Here is a 14201-nt window from a genome sequence, read left to right as displayed (position 1 = left end):
TTGGTGGTGGCATCCATTGCCAAGCTTCAACCCGTCGGCAAACTTTTGTGGTAAATACTACATATGATTATGGCCTTAACGTCACCTTTTGATTATAATATTTCGGGAGCAGTATGACTCTCATTTTCCACATTAGGACCCTTTACTCTAGTGTCGTTGAGTCGTTCATGCATGCTATCAAATTTTAAGTGGTTATACACTTGCATGAATGGATTGATGCAACTATTCATGCATGTAATATTTCTTTTGGGATGAGGTTGCATGGTTAACTTTTAATTGGTTGCAGGTGAGGGAAGCTTCATATACAAGGCTTTGTAGCACCAAGAAAATGTTAACAGTAAATGGACAATTTCCGGGACCAACTATATATGCTACGAAAGGAGAGACGATCATTGTCGACGTTTATAACAGGGGAAAAGAAAACGTCACCATTCACTGGTAGGTCTTGAGTGTGTCTCAGAGAAAGAGCGTCGAAAACATGCCTACATGGCATACATTCTTTTATTTCTAAGAGGGGGTTGCAATATATTGCTTTGCAAATAAAGTCAAATTTAAAACAATACTTTAGGGTTATTTGCTTTAGTTCCATTGAAATACAGTAGATGTTGCTTGTTACTATGATAATATGTTGCTACATGCTATCTTTTGTTAGTTCAAAAATAAGTACTAGTTTTAACGTATAGTTATTGTTTTGTAGGCATGGGGTGAACATGCCTAGATATCCATGGACAGATGGTCCTGAGTATATCACACAATGCCCAATTTAGCCCGGGTCAAAGTTTAGTCAGAAGATCATCCTTTCCTCTGAGGAAGGCACTTTATGGTGGCATGCTCACAGCGACTGGACCCGAGCCACCGTTCATGGAGCTATAATCGTCTATCCCAAGAATGGAACCAAGTATCTTTTTCACAAACCTAATGCAGAAGTTCTCATCATATTAGGTATAAGTGTTGTTACTTTTAAATGTTAATTTACATATTATGAATTAATCAGCATAGCAAAATCTAAAATTATTGGAGTTGTTGAAATGCAGGACAATGGTGGAAGATTGATGTGAATGCGATTCGAGATAAAGGGCTTGCAAGCGGAGCTGATGCCAACGCCTCTGATTCTTTATTGATAAATGGACAACCCGGTGATCTACTTCCATGCTCAAAATCAAGTACAAATTAAGTTTAACTTCCCATTTTAAAATTGTACACAGTTTCATTTTCTTGTATGTTGACCATAATACTTTTTCTTATTAACATCGACATATCTAAAGCTTAATGCTAAGAAAGAGGAATATAGTTACGAGAATGGTAGAGCCATGATTTAACACATGAGAAAAGGCTAGTTCAAATATAATTTTGAAATATGGAGCCAAATTTACACCCCTAATCAATCAATCACTTCATAATTGGTGGATCCTCATGGAAACTTTTTCTTTTTCTTTTGGTTAGTCATAAGTATACAACTTTCCCTTTCTAATTGCAGGCACATTCAAGCTAACAGTGGATCATGAAAAGACCTATCTACTTCGCATAATCAATGCTGCCTTGCATGAGCCTCTCTTCTTCTCCATTGCCAAGCATAAAATGATAGTGGTTGGAACAGATGGTAGCTACACGAAACCATTGACACGAGATTATATCACAATATTTCCTGGCCAAACCTTCGATGTCTTACTAGAAGCTAACCAACGCCCGGATCACTATTACATGGCGGCTAAAACTTATTCCGATGCCCCGGCAGGTCGTAATAGTTTTTATAACACAACCACCACAGCTATTGTATAGTACAGGGGATTCTACACTCCATCTTCACCTCCCTTCTTGCCTCATTTGCCTGCATTCAATGACACAATTGCATCGCTTCAGGTCATGGCCACCCTCCGAAGCTTAGCAGATGCGGAACATCCTTGCAATGTCCCATTGAGCACGAGCACTAAACTGATTTACACTGTTTCTGTAAACTCGTACCCATGCGTCAATGATTCATGTTCAAGTTCCAATGGGTTGAGATCCGCCGCAAGTACAAACAACATAAGCTTTCATACCCCTACAATTGACATACTAGAAGCTTACTATTATAACATCAGTGGTGTATATGGAGATAAATTTCCTAGCGTTCCACCAGTGGTGTTTGATTTTACAGCATATTATCTTCCATTACTCTATCAGTTGCCGAGCGCCGGAACAGAAGTAAGGGTGCTCGAGTATAACTCCACAGTGGAGATTGTTTTGCAAGGGACAAACTTGGTTGCAGGGGTAACCCACCCCATGCATCTCCATGGACACAGTTTCTATGTTGTTGGATGGGGATTTGGGAATTTCGATGAAAATAGGGATCCTTTGCACTACAATCTGGTGGATCCTCCCCATCAGAATACCATCGATCTCTGTTCCTAAGAATGGTTGGGTTGCAATCAGATTCGAGGCATCCAACCCTGGTATGTTGCAAGCTCTCATGTCCTCTATGAAAAAAAAAACCCTTGAAACTGCCAACATAGGTGTAATGTTGTGTATTTTATGTATTGCAGGAGTGTGGTTCATGCACTGCCATGTAGAACGCCATCTGACTTGGGGCATGGAAACTGTGTTCATAGTGAAAAATGGTAAACACTCAGAAGCTCAAATGTTGCCTCCTCCATCCGACATGCCACCATGTTGAAGTTGCAAAGAAATAACATGCCAAAGATTTCATTGAATATTTGTATTATTTAGCTTTCATGATTTATTTTCTGTTCAATAAATACAATGCTAAGATGCTCCCAATGCCATGTCCACAATAGATATATCTTGATTTGACAACTTTTGGCCATTCCAATTTCTTTAGACATGATAAAATATCATGTTGTATTAGAAAAGTTTGAAATGGCATAGTTTAAAATTATCTTGATTTGACAATTTTTTACTTCTCCATATTTTATTCCGATTCATAGAAGGTTAGGTATCAGATTAATAATTAAAAAAATTATAAATGATATAGTTTAGAGTAATTGACTTATTCTTATATTTTAAAATTAAACTATGATCTAAATGGATACTTGTGAAAAAGGTCATGAAATGGTTTGTTTAATTTTTTACTTTTACATCTAAAAATATTTTGCAAATAAGATAATTTTTATGAAGTCTTATACAGTAGAGATAAAGTGAGTTCTTTTTTATTTATTTATTTTAAATTAAAATAAACGTTTTTTCCTAAAGTTAAAATAATTGGTATATAATTTATATTTTTATGTTCTATTTTAATAACAATATCACAAGATCTACACCAAGATAAAGGAAAAGGAAAAAAAAAATCACCCATTTCCATTGCATGGGCACAAATGAGCCTAACCCACACTGAAAGAACTCCAAATTTGAGCCTAACCCTTTTCTGCTTCCTTAAATTAAAATAACTAGTAAAACAAATCACTGGTTTTTGTAAATTAAAACGTAGGACTGGATCATTTGAATTTATGGTTTAGAGAAAAGACACTTACCAATTAACTAAGTTGCTGCATTTGACCAAACCCTCCAAGTCCAAGTCAATAAATTAAGTTGGCAGGAAAGTTGTAGAGTCATCATGAGTGGTGTGCTAAAAAAGATTAAATATTAAACTTTGGTTTTATGGACTTGGAATATTCCAGCTGATATTCCAATGCTATGTGGTTGGAGTTGACGAAACAATGCAGGAGAATGTCAGAAGCGAAGAAAGGTGGAGAGAGGCCAAAATTTCACGCTACCTATACCTAATAGAGAGTTAAAAGGAATAAATTTGGGTATGACCTAATTATACTTTATAAACACTCAAAAATAATTGTAAAGAATTAAATCCCAAAAAATAAATAACAATAAATGAAATTTTATGAATTAAAAAACAAATTAATTGTGATTAAAATGTTTTTTATTTGTAATGTTTTTATCCATAAAAAAAATATTTTTACATTATAAATGATTTTAAAAAGAATCACTTAGTATTTAAACCTAAATTAAAAAAAATGTTCATAAATTATTTTTAAGTGACTTTTAAAATTTTTAAAAGTGATTTTCAAATATATTTAAATTTTATTTAGATTGACTTTTAAGAGTTAAAAAAATAAAATTAAGTTGAATAAAAGTTTTTATACCTATTTAATTATTATTATTTTAAAAAAAAAACCTTATAACTTTTAAAAAAGGTTTCATATAGAAGTCATAAAAATGTTATTTCTTATAAGAATTTTATAATTCTATTTTTGTTTAGGGATGATGAAGAGCTTCCAAGAGGAGAAGAGATTGCAGCAGAACTTTTAAAAGCTATTGAAGAGTCAAGGATTTGCCTCATAATTCTGTCGGAAAACTATGCCCATTCTAGGTGGTATTTGGAAGAACTGACAAAAATACCCCTATCACAAACCGAAAAATCTAACCGTTAAAACTGAAATGGGACTCCGTAGGATGTTCTTCACAACAAAAATACTGTTCTCCTAAAATTCACATGAAACAGAGCATGCTTAGCTTACTAAATCGATTACTGAAGTTAAAATAATTTGTATATAATTTATATTTTTATGATACAAATATCATCTTATGATAGATGTGATGAATGTGTGTTAAGTTTCAAATAAAGGCTAATATCATCTAAGAAGGGAGGTGATTGCTCTTCTTGTGTGGGATGGTGGTCAGAAATGATGATTAAAGGACAACAGTTTCCATCGTTAATGTATATGTTGGCATAATGAAAACTCTTGAATATGTGAGCCAAGTGATTCGACCTTATCCCTTCAACACATTTTATTTGCCCATAATTCTGGTTTTCTAAATAAAGCTAAAAGCATAATCCAATGTTCTTCATGTTTGCTAGCATTTGAATCGATGATCTAAGGGGAGGCGATATTGCATTGGGTCTTTTGCACGCTATTGAGAAGTCAAGGTTGGTTCTTATAATTCTCTCAGACAACTATCTCTGTTCTAGCTGGTGTTTAGATGAACTGGTCAAGATCATGAAGTGCAGGAAAGAAATGGGAAAATTTGTTTTCCCAGTTTTCCATCATGTTGATCCTTCCCATGTGCGAACTCAGAGGGGTAGTTACGGACGATAGATGGTCGATCATGAAAGAAAAAGTTTTGACGAGGAGATACGAAGTTGGAGAGCAGCTTTGAGGGAAGTGGGCTATCTTTCTGGATGGCATGTACATAAAAGGGTAAATATAGCTTGTTCCACATAATCTCTTACAAGTATCCTCAATTTTTTAAACATATTGATAAAATAGAAATCTATTAAAAGTTATAATTGGCATATGCATCTTATCCTAAAAAGTCAAAATGTTATGTTTCCTTTTGATTAGATTTGTCATGTGGGAATTTGAAATGGTTCTTCCCAATTAAGTGACCATTTAATTTACTAATTTAGGACCTTCACATCATAATAATAAAGCAGCCTAGCAACTAAAGGTTTTAGATAATTATATCAAGTATTTGAAACTGAAATAGTAAGTAGTGCATTTTCATCAATTAAAATAGAAAAAAAATCATACATTTTCTTAACCATTTCTCCAAATATATTATGGGAAAAAATAATGGTTAGGCATGTGACTAATTGAAATATAAAAGACAAATATGATGTTTTTTCTCATAAGAGATTCCATTTGGAGGAGCTTTTTCTATAAATGATATAGCATTACTCTTTCAAAATATGAGTTGCATATAAAGGTATTAAGACTTGAAGTCATATGGATGAGACTCAAGATGGAAGGCAAAAGTTTCTTAATGAGACTTTAATATTTGATACTTTTAAAATGTCATCTGTCCTTTTGTTTTATTCAAAATAGTCTTTCAAACTTTATCTTTATCCTTGAATTGTGAAAAAGAAACCCCTTGTTTAATTTGTTAACAAAAAAAAAACCATAGATCTCCATTTTGTTGTAGAGGAATGGAGATTTTTGTGTTTATATATGAAAATGATGATGTTATATTTGGAATTGTATGTGTGATTAAGACACATTGCTTTGACTGCTATGGTAATCTTTGATAATTGTCAGAAGTAAGATTTCATTGTAATAAACTTTATGAATGGTAATAGGTTCATTTCAATAAAATAATTTCTTTTTTCTTCACTGTTTATTTCTTTCTTAAGATCTTATACACCATATAATTACACACTTTCCAACGATTTATTGTCTTCAACATTGTCTCATTTCAAGGTTTACATTGCTTTGATTAAAGATATTAATTGTTTCAAATCCAAAATAATGCATGTTATGTCTTCTTTTCCTTCTACTAAAATTTAGTCAATTTCTTGTTTCTTTCCATTCTTTTATTAGGTTAATATGTTGTTATTTGCAAACAACTATTCTTGATTTCCTTTTTTTTTTTAAATGTGTTTTGAGATAGATCAAATGCCATTTTAGGACTGACCCTAATTGAAAAGAAGCTTATGAAAATAATTGTGTAAAATTTCAAATAAAGGCCAACATCATCTAAGAAGGGAGGTGAGTAATCTTCCAATATGAATGGAGGTGGGAAAGATGAAATAATGTTTTCTCCAATTGTGATGAAAACATTTAAAGAATAAATTTGTTTGGTATTGAAACTATATGTCAATATTTCGAAACGAAAAATAGTTCCTCCCTAAATGTAAGTGGAAATATTTAGAGATAAAATTATTTCGTTGTAGAAACTCTATGTCAACATGATGGAGATGAAAATATTTTGTCTCCTAATGTATAAAGTAACATTTAGAGATGAAATAATTTTGTTGCTTGATGAAATCTTGTGTCACCAAATGGTTTACTAGATATTTGAAAATCTAATTCCCAACAAAACATTTTACTTTACACCACAAAAAACACTTGTTGCCAAATAGTTTTGGCCATGAGATTTCATTTTGTCATTGATATGTTTTCCTAATGAAATGTAATTATTCATCTCTAAAACTATAGGGTGACACAATTGTGGAGACAATTGTCGAGACGATTTTTTTTGTCAGGAAAGCCTTTTAGCCACAAAAGAAATATTGTTGGAGACAAAACATTTCATCCCTAATCATGTAATTTGTTGTAGTGAAGGTCTCTTTTTTATGGTGTTATAATGGTGCTTGAATGATCTATCTAATTAATCCATATCCCTTTAACACACTTTATTTGCCCATAATTGAAGTTTTTATATGAAACCCAATATTATCAAGTTTACTTCATGTTTTCTATTGTTTGTTAGTCTATTGGTTCACCCATCTATGTGCCTTACTGGTGGCAGGTCTGAGGCAGATTATATTGAGGATATTACTCACGTTATTTTGATGAGATTTAGCCAAAAACTCTTACATGTTGACAAATAGCTCATTAGGATGGATTATCATTTACAAGAAATGGAAAATTATTTTCCACAGATGATAGATCCGTTATCAAATGATGTTCACATGGTTGGGATCTATGAATTTGAATGAATTGGTAAGATAACCATTTCCAAAGTTTTATATCAAATGATGTTGGCATGGTTGGGATCTATGGATTTGAAGAAATTGGTATGACAACCATTTCCAAAGTTTTATATAATCGAATTGTCGCATAGTTCATGATTACTAGTTTTCTTGCTAAAGTTAGAGAGGATTCCAAAAGTTGGGGCCTACTTCCTTTATAGAAACAACTCCTTAATGATATCTTACCAAGAAGGAAGAACTTTATAAGCAATGTTGATGAAGGGATCTGTATGATAACAGGTAGGCTTTGCTTTTAAAAAAGTCCTTGTGCTTGACAATGTTGATCATTTGAACCAATTGGAAGCCTTAGTTGGTGATCATAATTGGTTTGGTTTAGGAAGTAGAATTATTGTAACAACTAGAGATAAGCATCTATTAGAGGTACATGAAATGGATTCATTATTTAAGGTTAAGAAATTAGATAACAAGGAAGCTATTGAACTCTTTAATTGGAATGTTCTTAAACAAAACCATCCCACAGAAGATTATGAAAAACTTTAAAACTCTATGGTACATTATGTTAATGGTCTTCCATTGGGTCTTAAAGTTTTGGGTTGTTTCCTGTATGGCAAGACAATAAGTGGGAAAGTGAATTTTATAAACTAGAACGAGAACCTAACCCCAAGACATTCAACATGTGCTTAAGAGAAGTTACGGTGAATTAGATCACACACAAAAGCAAATATTCCGAGATGTCGCTTGCTTCTTTAATGGAGAAGACAAAGATTTTGTTACAAGAATCCTAGATGCTCGCAACTTCTTTGTGGAGAGTGGAATACGAGTCCTCAATGATAAGTGCCTCATCAGTATTATAGACAACAACATATGGACGCATGATTTGTTATGACATTTGGGACATGACATTGTTGAACAAGAATTTCGTGAAGATCCTGGAAAATTGAGTAGATTGTGATATCTTCATGTTATAAGTCGTGTATCGATAAGAAAAATGGTAAGAGTAAAATGTAGATGAACCTACTTTCAAACTTAAATAACATTTTGAATATGTAAACTTCAATAATACCATTTTCCATTTAAGTTACAAATCAAAATTTGCTTCTATGTATTTTGCTCTTTACGTCCTGTCTACTCTTGTTTGTTAGGGAACGGAGGCAATTAAAGGCATAGTCTTGGACTTGTCTATACCAAAGTGGATATACATTACTACTAAATCCTTTGCAATGATGAAGAATCTTAGGTTGCTCAAAATATATTTGAATCAGGAATCCACTTCTATGAGGGAGGATAATAAAGTTGTCCAAAGACTTCGAATTCCTTATGAGCTAAGATATCTCTATTGGCATGGATATCCTTTGGAATCACTGTCATCAAGCTTTTATGCGGAGGACCTTGTAGAACTTGACATGTGTTATAGCAGGTTAAAACAACTCTAGGAAAATGACATGATATGATTATTGATAATTTATTCATGTTTCTTCTTTAGTTAATCTTGAAGTCCATGAAAGCTTATATATATATATATATATATTCTGTTACAGCTTCTTGAAAAGTTAAATACTATCAGACTAAGTTGCTCTCAACACCTCATTGAAATTCCAGACATCTCAATTAGTGCGCCCAATCTGGAGAAACTAATTCTTGATGGTTGTTCAAGTTTGCTTAAGGTTCACCCATCTATTGGAAAACTGAGCAAGTTTATTTTATTGAATTTGAAAAATTGTAAAAAGCTTGGGAGTTTTCCGAGCATCATCAATATGAAAGTGCTTGAAATTCTTAATTTCTCTGGCTGCTCAGGGCTCAAGAAGTTTCCAAATATTCTCAACGATCCCACGCTCAAGCTCAAGCGCAAACGCCGTTAAGAATGACTACCAATAAGATTCTCTCCTCTGTTGATTTGGTCATTCATGCTTGAAATCATTGATGATTTTTGTTGTCAATGATTCTTGGCAAACTCCTCCAATCATGTCCGTATATTATATCTCTGTTGACTTTACACGGTGAGTCTTCGTCTTTTCTCTTACTGAGTTATATTGATTGAAGCAACTGAAATTCTTAAAGGAGTTCTCCTTTCTTGTTTTCTTTGATATTTTAGGCAGACATTTTTGTTTGAATCTGACCTTTGATTCTGCTGGAATTTGTTATTAAGCCTATGTAAGGTTCTGACAGTTTGTGTTTTATATAGCATTGGTTGGCACATATAAGGAGTTTGATTAAGAAAATCAAGCAAAGTTGGTGTTGGGTGATGAATGCTAGTTGTCAGCTGTTATTTATGAACATAGTTTCTGCAGAGCAAATCCTTTCCAAATTAATGCAGCAGTGCCACAAGCTTGCAATCTTGCATCCTTATGAAGTTGTGACAAAGCTGCTGGAATGGTTTACTGGATCCTATTAATAAAATAACTTGTATTCAGCGTTAAGAGTGAAGACACCGAGATTTGGAAATGGCAATGTTCCTATAAGCACTGATTTTTCATGTGGCTAGACTAGTTGTTTGTACAATGATAATATCATGTTTACGAAGCTTAGTAGTTCTTATGACTTCTACATATTTTTCTGTTACATAATTTGTAGAGGTTTGAATTTTGTCCTTTTTTTGTCTTTATATTTTTTATCATTGTTGATTGTTTCGATAACTAAATGCTACATAACATTCCAATTCTCCAAGTTCTATTACTTTTTTTGTAGGTTTCTTTGCTTCAGTGGGCTCCATCACTTCAAAAGGTGTTTCCAATTTCTATTCCACTTCAATATCATCTTGGGCTATGTTTGGTTCCCAAAAAATTGAAGAAAAATGTGAGGAAAAGAAAATAAAGAGAAAAAGTATAAGGAAAAAAAAATAGGTTTAAACTTAATAAATTATTTTTATATGCTTCTTCAAACTCATTTTATTATTTCCCTCTATTATATAAAGATTAAATAATTTAAAAATATATAAAGTTTTGACAAATTTTAACTATATTTGATTTTCTTTTGTATTTCTCATGGTGAAACCAAATGTGAGAAAACCATTTTTCTTAACATTTTTTTATTTCATTAGTACTTTCTGAAAACCAAACATAGCCTTAGTATGTGATTAGCATATACATTTACTTGTAGTTGGTTTTTTCCTTTGGCGCCAACATTTTCTTACCATAGTGGAAGCATTCAACATTGTTCTATTTGAATTCTTTGTAGTGCATTTCATATTTCTCTTCTCAAACTCTATCTGCCAACTTCTTTCTAATTACTACCTTTCTGGTTCATTTTCTTTTCTTTCTTTTGTCTCAAAGCATTTTGCTATATTTATTTATTTAATTATTTGCTTTTTTTTTTTTTTGTAAAAGAGCACTTCCTCTTCAATTTTGGATGCTTTGTTGAACATCTTGATTAGCTAATATTAGTCTTTCTAACTCCAATAAATTAAAGATGGTTAAGTTGGCAAACCATGAATTATTGTATTGGATTATGAATCTTGTACTCTCTACTCATTAATTTTAGCTTTAGGATTTAATTATCAAATTTTATGAGTTAGAAATTTTACCTTGAGCAGAGACATTATCATTCCACCTTTAAATTTTCCACTTTTCCAATGCATCAATTGACATATTCCTGAGGTAATGTTGTGTACTTGCTATTACCAAAAACTTTTCAAAAAATCCTTCTATTAAGATAAATAAGCACTTTAATCAATCAATAAGAGATTCGACTAAACCAATGAATTTGATTCAAGCTTAAAGATAAAAGTCGAATTCAATTTCACATTATTTGTTATGATCATGTTTTAGTGTTGAAAAGCAATCACACAATTTAACACAAATCATTTATGTGGAAAACCTTGTCTCAAGGTGAAAAGTTGTCGAAGCATTCCTGACTACCAAACTCTACTAAATCAGTTATCAATGTTGCATTGATTTCCCTATTTAAATTTCACCTTCTAGAGATTTTATAAAAATATCAATTGTTGAATTTTTAGAAGTATCAAATTTATTAGACAAAAATTTAGTCAAAAAAAAAATTAATGAGATAAAAATTGATCAAAACACATAAATGCTGGAAAAAAACATTAAGAAATGATAAAATGAGTAATAACGTATTGGTTGAAGTTATTTTATTGAAGAAAATAATATATTTATGATAACATTTGTAATACGTAACAATAATTTTCAAAACTTGAAGACGTCTTTAATATCAAAATGGTAATCCATCTAATTTGGATATATTCAAGGATATAAAAATAGTAACATATAATTATTTTTTATTTAAAAATATTTATGAATGTATGTTTTTCTCATATTCAATTATAAATTTTATTAAAAAATTATAAGTGACGATCATGTTTTCCTTATTTTATTTACAACAAAAGATATAAAAATTATCTTGATGGTTTTATATTTTTAAAAATCACTTAAATCAAATTTGAAAATGAAAGTTTAATGTCTCATACTGTGAAACTACCAATGGTGGGTGATTCGTTCCCAATTGGTGTACCAGCTAATTCATGTCCTCTCAATGGTCCCCGGCAACGGCGCCATTTGATTTGTGCCCAGCTGGTGTACCTTGATTTCGGTCCTCAGACAAAAGCAATCAACAAAATTTATAACCTATTACATCATGTACTAGGATAGCCTCAGCTAGCATAGCATAGTGGCTCTAGGATCGTTCACTGGGATGGATTTTCACTCCACAATTGATATTAATTCAAAGCTTAATTGGTGCTTTTTCATTTCAAGGTTAGCTTTAAAAAAGAAAACATAAAGATGTTTGAAAAGGCTTGGCTTTAAGCTAACCAAAAATAATAACTGATTTTAATTACAAAGAAAAGTGTTTCTTGGAGTTTCAGATCACTAGGCTCAGGTTCCTAATACAAAAAGAGAGTTCCGGTCACTTGTTTCTTTTCCTCGCATTGGGGATTTAACATATAGTTATTTCTCGAACCGGTGTGGTACAGATGCTTCCCCTTAATGGGTTCAAACATTAAATCCCTGTCACGAATGCATCTTGCAATGGCTCATACCTCTCACCTAGCATTTGCCATTCAAGGTGATCTTTAACCTTGGATTACCCGTCAAAAGCTCGCAAGAGATAACTAATGGATGTCTCCTTAGAGTCCAAAAGCTTACCAAGTGTTGGCTATTCTAGAAAATCCTACCTTCAAACCACCTCCCAAAGGCTCGCAAGAGATAAACTAGTGTAACTCAATGGACGGAGTCCACTTGCCTTACCAAGTGTTGGCCCAGGTGATTTCAAGGCGTTTTAAGTTAACTAAAAAGATAGAAAACATTAACGGGTCACACTTTCTCGTGATTAAAAACTTGAAACAACAAAACTTCCAATTTTTGCATGTGGAAACTTACCTGGCTTTCTTCACTCCAAGAGACAAAGAGCCTAGCCACTCATCCTTTAAGGAAACATCCTCAGAGTTTGTTTGACTAGAAATAAAAATAACAAGAAAACAAAAATATGAAGGAAAAGCAGAGCAAGTGCTCTGTAGATATATTTCTTACTATGATCCTCCTCTCGTCGGATTACATCTATGATCTCCGATGGATCTCTTTTCTTTACATTGGTTCAAAGATATATATAGAGAAGATATTTTCTAAGAAATATCCCAATAATATCTTTGACTGATTACAAGGAGAAAATAGAAATTTACACAAAATATCTTGAGAAAAAATCTAACTTAGTCGATGGCAAATATCTGAGTTTACACAGGTGGATTTCACAAGCTTGAATTGTCCATTTTGCAAGTTTGAACTTTGATTTTGCAAGTTGAATTTGTGATTTCACAACTTGGAGGTGATTTGCAACTTGTTTCGCAACTTGGAGGTGATTTTGCAACGTGGTTCGCAGCTGTGAAGATGGAGTTTCAACTTGCGAAGTAGCATACGTGTGCTTGGAGGTGGTTTCGCAGCTGCGAAACACCTTGCGAAATTTCGCAAGTGGATTTCATTTCGCAGCTGTGAAATGGGCTTTGGGCTGCGAAATTTTCGCATAGCTTGATGCAGTTGTCTTCAAATGGCCATAACTTCTTCGTTTCAACTCCAATTTGTGCATTGTTTGAAGTGTTGGACTCCTGACTTCTCAAGCTTCAAAACAACATATATTATGTATGAAATGGACTCCAGAAAGTACTTGAAATATGTCCAACAGTTGCTGTCCTCTTGAATTCTTCATGTTAGATTCCTCTGTTTTTCCTCCTTGCATTCTTGATTGGCTTTGGCAAAGAACTACGAAGCTCCAAAGCTTGGATTCTTCATGTAAATGAGCTTCCATTTGCTTTTCCATGGATTATACAAAGATCTCCCTCATTCTTAGATTGCTTTGGTGATAAAAAAAAGCTATCAAAAACACCAAAACTTAACGTAATTTGATTAGAAATTATTGCAAGGGTCCTTAACATGCCAATTGAGTTAAAAGGTAATAACTACTACTCAAAAGTGTTTAAAAGAGTTAATTGCAAGCTATAAAATAACACTTTTTGAGTAGTAATCAGTGGGGGTGGTTGATGGGTTGTATAAGTAGTTCTTAGATTTTAGCCTAAAAATTACCAATTTTTTTAATGAATTTTTTAATTAGATTGATAATTATTAAATAATTCAATAACTCCACTCACGTAAGGAAATAAGCAACATACATGGAAAACCTCTCACAAAGTCCCCCAGAGATTTTATGGATGTAAAAAATCATGAGATCAGAGATTCCAGAGACAAAATATATAGTCTTAAACTAGGATAAGTAGAATAAAACAATCAGTTTTATCTAAATAAACTAATGTAGAATAGAAAAGAAAAAAGATAATTAAAATTAATTTATTTACCAAAGTTTTATTTTAATATTT

The 14201-nt window shown here is 32.5% G+C and overlaps 1 pseudogene; it reads left to right on the top strand.

The window, feature by feature from the left end:
• Window positions 1-247: 247 nt before the first annotated feature.
• The window catches only part of LOC132253149 (uncharacterized), a 62290-nt pseudogene continuing 48336 nt past the window's right edge, over window positions 248-14201 (top strand).

This window comes from Vitis vinifera, chromosome 18, assembly GCF_030704535.1.
Source record: "Vitis vinifera cultivar Pinot Noir 40024 chromosome 18, ASM3070453v1".
NCBI classification, from domain to species: Eukaryota; Viridiplantae; Streptophyta; class Magnoliopsida; order Vitales; family Vitaceae; genus Vitis; species Vitis vinifera.
This window is presented reverse-complemented; position numbering and strand designations above follow the sequence as displayed.